Consider the following 9,834-nt stretch of genomic DNA (forward strand, 5'->3'; position numbering starts at 1 on the left):
CCCCCTCTGCCTGGCCTTGGAGCCTCAGTGAGCCCCTTGTCCTCCGAGGGGCTCAGAACTCTTGAGGGTTCCTCCCCGGGACAAAGCCTGCTTGGGGTGGCTGGCGGGGCTCCGGAGGCACAGCCAGTAAGAATGTGCTCCCACGGGTGAGATTCCCGTGGGGTCAGGCTTCCCCAACACGGCAGGAGGGGCTATGATGATGGGACCAAGGCTGCAGCCACAGTGTTTGGTGACACTGATCCACAGTCCCTGCGTCACCCCAGCCCCCCACTCCAGCCCCCATCCCACTGGCCAGATCTGCAAGTCTCCAGCCCCAAGAGGAGGGAGTTCCCACCTCCCACAGGAAGGCAGGAGGGGAAGCTGCCACAGCCAGAGCCAGAGCAAGGGGAGGCATGAAAATCAGGAGGCTCCTCCACCCAAGCCTCTTCTCCTCACCTCCTTAGCCAACAGCAGTCAAAAGGATGGGAGATTTGACCAGGACCTGGCCTGGGCAGGGAACAGAGAGAGCAGTGGTCCAGTGATTACTGCCTGCAGGGCACAGAGCAGGGCAGGCAGAGCAAAAACGACCTGACGCCTTAAACCTGAAAGACCCAAATTGGGCCTGTGCTCTGTCACTGGCAGGCTGTGTGCCCTCAGGTAAGTGGCTACACCTCTCTGAGCTTCATTGTCATCACCCATTAGGGGCTGGCCAATCCTGGCCCTACGCTGAGCATGACTAGGCCCCAGGATGGGGAGCTTGGCCCAGGTGACCTCGGCCAAGTGGCTTCACCTCTCTGTGTCTCAGCTTCCTTCTCTGGAAAATGGGGCTCATGATAGAGCTGGCCTCCTAAGCTGTTATTATAACTCATCAGTGGAAGTAAAATGCTTCGATCAAGCCCTTGCACATAGCATCACATGAGTGTTTCCTATTATTGTTCATTATCACTACCTCCGTTTTGCAAAGGGAGAAACCAAGGCACATAATGTTTAATTCTACCACCAAGAGCAGCTGACATGTACCGGATGCTTGCTCAGAGCAGCCCTGCGCAAAACCCTCTCACCGCGTTTAATCCTTGCATCTCTATGCAGTAGGTGCTAAAATCAGCCCCATTTTGCAGATGAGGAAACTGAGGCTCAGAGAGCAGCCGTCAGCCAGGGAGCAAGATTTAGAGCTGATGGGCTGTCTGCCACCCAGCCCCTCCCTTCTCCCCGTTACCTCCCACATCATAGAATGAGGCTAACACCCCTATCTGAACAACTAAGGGGACAATGCCAGACCTGGGTTCCAGTTCCTCCTGGGTCCCCTAGAAAAATCCTCCCTAGAAAAACAAGGTAGTCATAGGACCTTGCAGGAAGGGGAAGGTTATTCCTGTTTGCTCAAATCCCTATAAAAAGTACAAATAGAAGAAGAGCCCCATCACCCCCACAGCCAGCCCCAAGCTCGGAGCTCTGAGCTTCCCAAATGTGCATCCAGCCAGCCACTCACCTCCTGGGCGATCTCAGCCTGCAGACTGCAGGTCCCTAAACTTCACTTTCCCCATTTGTAAACTAGGAAGGATTCCAAGACCGCCTCTCACGTCTACCTGAGCATTGAATGTGCTGGGCGAGCACCTAGGCAGCACTTGGAATACCGCGGGCAATCAATAACCCTTGGCTGGACAGGTTCTGATAACGGACAAGGGTGTTCCCCCAACTCCCACTGGAGTTCACCATTTTCACCTTTCCCCCTTTCTCTTTTGCTCTCAGGGAAGCCTTGCTTTGGGAGGTTCTGAGGCAGGTACTTGCTTAAGCCTATTTTTCAGATGGGGAAACTAAGGCCTGGAGAGGGGAACCTTGGCAGGTTAGGGGGGAATTCAGCACAGGCTTCCTCGCACCATCTGTTCAAAACACACCTCGTGTACCCTGCTGGACCAGGGCCTTCTGGTGGTTGCAGAGCAGCAGGCAGAATTGTGGATGGGGAGTCAGGCAGGCCTGGGTTAGAATCCCAGAAAATGGGGACAAGAAGCCTGGGCTTATGGTTGATGCTTGGGGAGTCCCCAGGCATGTGCTCAGTGAACGGCAGTCAGCGTCAGCAGCAACAGCAGCATTATTCGCAATCCACCCCCCATCCCTGCAAGCCAGAAATTATACTGAAACCCCAAACCATCAATACCTAAAGTTGAGCTCCCAGCTCAAGTCAGGGAGCATCACAGCCATTCCCTGGAACCTCCGGGCGTCCCCTTCCCTGAATCCCCAGACCCTGGTGTTGTCCCCTTGGGCCTGGCAACCTCTGCACACACAGATCTTTGTATCACTTCCATCGGCAAAATAAAGTGGGTTGAACGGCTGATAACCAGTGACGTTTGAGTGGAGCCATAGACTCAGAGACCTTGGGACAAAGGTCAGGCCCAGGTAATAAGGTAACAAGTGGGGTCAGAAGCAAAACTCTGGAATCCCAGGAGAGAACGGTGAGAAAAAGAGGATGTTTATTTCAGTTCTTGTCTTTTAATGTACCAGAGGAAGAGATTCAGAGGACGGGGACTAGTTTCTGAAAGCCCCTTGCCGTTCTGCCTCTCTACAAACTCTCGGCCCATCAGAACATTATCATCCTGGCCACCTCACTCTTCCTCCAACATGCCAGAGATACTCCCACCACAGGGCCTTTGCACGTGCTGTTCCCTCTGTCCTGATATCTGCCTGGCTCGCTCCCTGACTTTCTTTGTCTCTCTCTTCCCCTGACCTTCTTCAGGGAGGCATTCCTAAGCAATCCCTTGTCACCCTCTATCTCCTTCTCCTTCCTCTATCTTCCGTCTCATAACAGGATTCACTTATCACCTGTTGTGGGTTTTGTGAGCACAGCCGTGAGTGGCCCCAGGAGTGCACATCAGCCAGAGTCAGAGTCTGAACAATCAGCTCCCACTCCCAGACACAAGCCCCATTCTCCACCTATTAACCCAACAGCAGCCAAAGGCGAGGAGGTCTTCGAGCAAAAAAGAGGGAACCACCAACAGCACCTTTCATTCGACCCATATCTAGTGCGGTTCCACTGTGTGCCAGACCCTGTGCTGGCTGCTGCAGATACTGAGGTGAACAAAACAAACTTCCTCCTGTGTGGAGCTGCCCTGCCCTCCAGTTAGCTTGGGCCCAGGTCTTGGGACAAGGGACAGTTAGTGGCAGGAGGCAGGGAGGCAGAGTATTTGGTTCTGGCTCTGTTGCTGACCTGCTGCATGACCCTGAACTGGACATTCTGAGCCTCCGTTTCTTTGCGTATAAAATAGAGAGACTGGGCTTCCCTGGTGGCGCAGTGGTTGAGAGTCCACCTGCCGATGCAGGGGACACGGGTTCGTGCCCCGGTCCGGGAAGATCCCACATGCCGCGGAGCAGCTGGGCCCGTGAGCCATGGCCGCTGGGCCTGTGTGTCTGGAGCCTGTGCTCTGCAATGGGAAAGGCCACAGCAGTGAGAGGCCCGCGTACCGCAAAAAAAAAAAAAAAAAATGGAGAGACTGAGCAATGTTTCTGGGAAGGCTGGGGCAGGATGGCACATGAGGTGCCCAAATGCAGCCTTGAGCAATCCCCAGCCTCACAATGATGAAGTCACTCCTTTCTCAACTCTCTCCAAGCCTTTCCATTGGTGCAAGGAGGATGTCTCCACTCATGGCTGCTCAGTCTCCAACATCTTTCTCAGATGAGTTGACCTCATTTTCAAAAATCAAGTTCTCAGGCCAGGGGCCTTCATCAGGCAACAGTGACATTGTCATGTTTTCAAAGTGTTTATTTTAGAATTATGGTAGGACACACTGATCCCTTTCTTCTAGACTCCCTCTCTTGTCCATTCTTCAGAGAAAGCATACCAAAATTCCCATGTGACCGCCAGCTTAACATTTATCCATGTGGCAAAAGACGGGCAACTAAATCAATAGAACAGAGGGTCCAAAAATAACCCCCCACATATACAGTCAAATGATTTTCAGCAAGGGTGCCGAAACAGTCTAATGGAGGAATGGAAAATCTCTTCAACCAATGATGCTGGGACAATTGGATATTCTGGAAATACAGAACTCTTACCTTTGCCTCATGCCATAGGCAAACCTCAATCAAAATGTATCATAGAGGGACTTCCCTAGTGGTCCAGTGGCTGGGGCTCCTCGCTGCCAATGCAGGGGGCTTGGGTTCAATCCCTGGTCGGGGAACTACATCCCACATGCCGCAACTAGAGTTCGCATGCAGCAGCTGAGAAGCCGGTATGCCGCGACTAAAAATATCCCGCACCCAGCAGCAAAGATCCTGCATGCCGCAACTAAGACCCGGCGCAGCCGAATAAATAAATAAATAAATATATATTTTAAAATGTATCATAGAAAGCTCAATGTGAAAGCTAAATGTAAAACCATAAAGCTACTAGAAGAAAGCAGGATCCCAGGGAAGACACAAATGGCTCTCACCATAAAAGAAACTTGATAAAATGGACTTTGTGGAACTTGTGAAATTTTAAAACGTTGGCACTTCAGAAGACACTACGAGAAAAACCACAGACTGGGAGAAAATATTTGCAACACACAGAGAAGGGGTTTGTATCCAGAATATATAAAGAACTTTTAGAATTCAATAACAAAAAGACAAGCAACCGAATAAATAATTGGACAAAGGATTTGAACAGACATTTCACGAAAAAAGATATACAGAGAGCAAATAAACACATGAAAGTACACGAAACATCATTAGGGAAATAAAAATTACAACCACAATGAGATATCACTACACACACACACACACGCACACTAGACTGGCTAACTTAAAAAGATAGATAGTAGCGAGTGTCGGCAAGGATGTTACAAGGAACTGGAGCTCTCAGATGCTGCCAATGGGAATGCAAAGTGGCACAACCACTTTGAAAAATGGTTTGACAGTTTCTTAAGAAGGAAAACATGCACCTCCTATGTGACTCAGCCAAAAAGTTGTACACAAGTCTTCATAGTAGTTTTATTCCTAGTAACCCAAAACTGAAACCACTGACGTGCATATCAACAGGTGAATGAATAATCAGTGTTATATCCATACAATTAAATACTACTCAGCAATAAAAAGGAATAAACTACTGACTCATGCAACCTCAAAAGCATTATACAGAGTGAAAGAAATCAGACCCCTAAGAGTGCAGGCTGTTTGATTCTATTTACAGGACATTCAAGATTAAAGAACAGGCAAAACAAAGCAATGGTGATAGAAATCCGATCCATTGTTACTTTAGGGGTGGGTTGGTGGCTGGAAAGGAGCAGGAGGGAACTTTCTGGGAAGTGTGTCACAGTGTATAATATTGATAGAGCTTTGGGTTACACAGGTGTAGACACGTGAGAACACATCAGATTACACACTGAGGATCTGTGCATTTCTTTGCACATAAATTATCCCTCAATTTTTTTAAATGTGAAAAAAGGCGAGTGGGGAACCCTGGTTAAGTAAACAAACCGAAACCTCCTTCCAAGCTGTGAAATGCTGTAGCTGCTGCAGCCAACAGTGTGACAGGTAAACACAGAGTTTCTATGACCAGGTAGTTCTGCTCCTAGGGAGATACCCAAGAGAATTGAAAAAGTACATCTACACAAAAACTTGTACATGAATGTTCATAGCAGCGCTTCCTACACTAGCCAAAAAGTAAAGACAGCCCTAATCACCTTCAACTGGTGAATGGATAAACAAAATGCGGTATAGTCATACAATGGAATATCATTTAGCCATAGAAAGCCGTGAACCTTGAAAATATTATGCTGAGTAAAAGCAGTCTGACAAAAAGGCCACATATTATATGATTCCACTTATATGAAATGTCCAGAATAGGCAAAGCCACAGAGACAGAAAGTAAATTAGTGGATGCCAGGGGCTACCTAGGGTAATTGGGATTGACTGCAAATGGGTATGAGGCTTCTCTTTGGGGTGATAAGAATGTTCTAGAATTGGACAGCAATGATGGTTGCATGACATTGTGAATATACTAAAAGCTACTGAATTATGCAGGTTAAAATCATTAAAATGGTGAGTTTTGTGTTATACAAATTTTTATCTCAACAAAAAATTTTTTCCAAGGTTCCTGGGATACCTCATCAGACTGTATTATAACTGCCATATTAGGGTCTTATCCCCATCCTATGATACTTTGTTATAAATGCAGAATTGGGTATCCGCTCCCAATCACTTCCGGGTCAGGTCAGCCCAGTCTGGTGACAAAAGCTTGGCATCTCTCACACCTTCTATCTCCTTTACAGTGCAGTTGTGGTGCCCCAAGTGGGGTCCTTCCTGCTAATTCCCTCGTCAGTTAGGGAAATCATGTTTTACTCTGGTCTTGGGATCCTTTTGCAATCTTTTTAAAAAGAAAGTGGGACGGGGTGTCTTTTTTGTACCACCTCCCAGCTCTGGAAGGGCTGAGGGCCACCTTCCACCTGACTGCTCCTTCATCATCCCCTGTGAGACAGCCCCTCAGCCCTCTGGAATTGTCACGGCTTGGTGGAGGAGACATCCATTCCTCCAACCTGCAAGACGCACCAGCCTGAAGCTGGAGTCCCACCTGCCCTCCCCGGGGCCAACACACACCCCAGTGTTGCAGCCCCATCCGTGTCACATGATTCACCCCGCCAACAATACACCAGTCCGTGGTCCTTTTGGTTCACGAACCCTCTGAGACATGAATCCCTTCACTCATTCATCCATTCATTTCACACCAGCCTGAAGGTTCCCAAATGCCCACCCCCCAGTGGTCACCATTCTGTCACTTTTCTTCCTTTCCTTGGGTACAGAACACCGTCACATACCACTGTCACTTTGAGCGGAGACCTTTAAAGGTTGAAGAGATTTTTAAGCTCCTCCAAATTACAGTGAATATAGAGGCCATGTCCTTAAAACTTTATATTCTAACAAATAAGCTGTTGCATATACTGTTGACCCTTGAACAATGAGGGGTTTTGGGGTGCTGACCTGTCCTCAGCCGAAAATCTGCATATAATTTACAGTCAGTTTTCTTTATATGTGTTTCCTCCATATCTGCGGCTCTGCATCCATGGATTCTACCAGTTCTGATCGTGTAGTACTGTAGTGTTTACTATTGAAAAAAATCTGCATATAAGTGGACCTGCACACATCAAACTCACATTGTTCATGGGTCAACTGTATGAAGGAAACTTTAGGGACTTCCCTGGTGGTCCAGCGCCTAAGGCTCTGCACTCCCAATGCAGGGGGCCCGGGTTCAATCCCTGGTCAGGGAACTAGATCCCACATGCTGCACCTAAGAGTTCACATGGTGCAACTAAGAGCCCGTGTGCCACAACTAAGATCCAGTGAAGCCAAAATAAATAAATAATATTTTAGAAAAAGAAAACTTTAGAAACTGAAGGGAAGAAATTCAACAAAATTTCTGCCAAATTAGGGTCCATTGTATGTTCGGATGAATAAGGTGAACTCCTATTCATCCTTCAAAATCCTACCTGGGCATGACCTGCTGGAGGAAGCCTTACCTATGCCTCTTACATGGGGTTCATGGATCTCTCAGAGTGACATTCATCCCTTGTACCACCATGGGTTATTGGGCATATCCCCCTCACAGTTACCTGTCAATTTACTCGTCTTGTTTATCTCCTCCCCACCACAGATTCCCCCCCTGTAGACTAGGGCTCTGCAATGACCTCAAGTCTGAGTCTACAGTTGCCAGAGTGAAGCTGCTGCCTAAAGAGTGGCCCATAGGACAGCCAGAGCTTTTACAGGGCCTGTGAGCTAATGCTCATAGTAACCTTCAAGCTAGATGTGATTTGCTCTATTGTAGACAAGAAAATGGAGGTGGGTTAAACCACTTGCCCATAGCCCACGGCTGTAAGCCGAGGAAGCAGCATCCAACACAGAACAGCCCACCTCCAAAACACTGTCAGCTGTGCCGTGAGCTGATCATGGCGTGACGTCAACAGTTTATGCATATGGAGCCCTCCCACGGGCTGCGTCCACACAAACCGTCTCCTGTAACTACTCCATGAGTTACTCATTTCACAGATGAGGAAAAGCAGGAGCTGAGAGCCTACGAAACTTGCAAGAGGTAACAAAGCTTACTGGGATCTGAACGCCGGGACCCAAAAGAATAACCATCACACAGCACAGCCATCTGGATGGCTTCCCCCGCTTGCCCCTCCCCTCCCTCCTGCACCAGTGGTTCTCAGCCCCAGGGGATCTCAGCCCCAGGGGTCATGCCCCGCACAGGACATTGGGCAATGTTTGGGGGCGTTGTCACAGGGAGGGGGGAGGAGAAGAGATGTTACTGGCATCTAGTGGGTAGAGACCAGGGATGCTGCTAAACATCCTACAGTGCACAAGGCAGCGGCCCCTCCCCCACTACAAAGAATTATGCAGCCCAAAGATCAATAGTGCAAACTAGAGAAATTCTGAGATGACCCAATTTAGAACAGCATCAACACACACGTGCGTGCGCACGCACACACACATACACACATACACACACACACACACACACACACACACACACACACACACACACACTACATCATCCAGACCCCCATGGAATTTGAAGAGACCCATGGAAAAAGGGGAGGGGGTGGAGAAAAAAATGAAGCAAGCCCCGCCCACAAATGTACCACAGTCACCATTAACGTCATATTTATTGTTATTTAGCTGCTCAGGAAAACATATACAGGTATATACAATATGCATGAATACAGAAGACTGCACTTTACATATTTTTTTTAAAAAAGAAAGAAAAAAATAACACTCAATTTCATGAGCTATTGTCACAGTCTTCCAACCAAGCATTTCAGAAATGAATTTCTTTTAAGAGTCAAAAAGATTACAGGATTGCCTAACACACAGCAGAGTTAAGTTTTCATATTTTACATGTGCAATAACGTTTTCATATTCTTTCCCGAAGAGTTTTGCTATGCAGTACCGATTACCAGTGTTTGTGGAGTCTCGTGGGTTGGGTGTGTTTTTAATCTGCTTTTAGTCTTTCCATTAAACCAAATTTAATGAAATAACATCCTTTTGCTTAAGGCTATTTTTAAAGCTGTTCAATTCTGGGGTCGTGGGGAGCGAGAAAGTTTAAAACTTCAGGGGTTTCCGAGGTTGCTAGGACCATGAGACGATGGCCATGTGCTGATGGACTCAACACAGGGCAAGTCAAAGACAGAAGTCAAGACACTTGGCTCCCCGGCCTTAAGCAATTAAGGAGAAATCATGCCTGTTTAAGAAATAAAAGGATGAAGCTCTCAAACAGCTGTACGTTGTGGAATCAGAGGGGTAGTGGAGTTTCGCTCAGACTATGGCTGGCTCTCCTGCAGCCCGTGGCGGGGGAGCGGGGGGGGGGGTGCTTTTCCTCACCTTTTCTCTCCTTTGGTGGCAGAACCCGGGGCTGAGTCAGCTCCCGCTTTCTTCTCACTGATCAGTTCACACCACCTGTTTCTGCCTGCCCTCTGTGGGGGCCGGGGTCAACCCTGGTCGGACTGCCGGTGTAAGAACCTCGGACCATCCAGACTCAGACCCGAGCCGAAAAAGCCAGCCCAAGGAAAGACAGGAGCGGGGAATGGAAAGAGACAGATTTTTCTGTACGCTCTTCTCCCTTTGCTGAAAAGTTCTTTGAAATAAACAACGTGAGTGTTGTACGGTGAGCCCAAAGCCTTCAGGTCACTTGCTGAAAAAAGCCGGGTCTGCAAACTCTGGGGACGTGGGGGGGGGAGGATGGAGGGGGCGCAAGGCTCAAAATGGCACATTTAGCAAGACGCCTGTTCACAGAAACTGAAATCGACTACAAGAGTTACTGATTTGGGTGAAGTGATATCAGTCACTTCTTGTCTGGCCCACCCTGGAATCTGGGTGCCTCCCACCACCCCCGTG

The sequence above is a fragment of the Neophocaena asiaeorientalis genome, unplaced genomic scaffold, assembly GCF_003031525.2.
Source record: "Neophocaena asiaeorientalis asiaeorientalis breed wild unplaced genomic scaffold, Neophocaena_asiaeorientalis_V1.1 scaffold648, whole genome shotgun sequence".
In the NCBI taxonomy this organism is placed as follows: domain Eukaryota; kingdom Metazoa; phylum Chordata; class Mammalia; order Artiodactyla; family Phocoenidae; genus Neophocaena; species Neophocaena asiaeorientalis.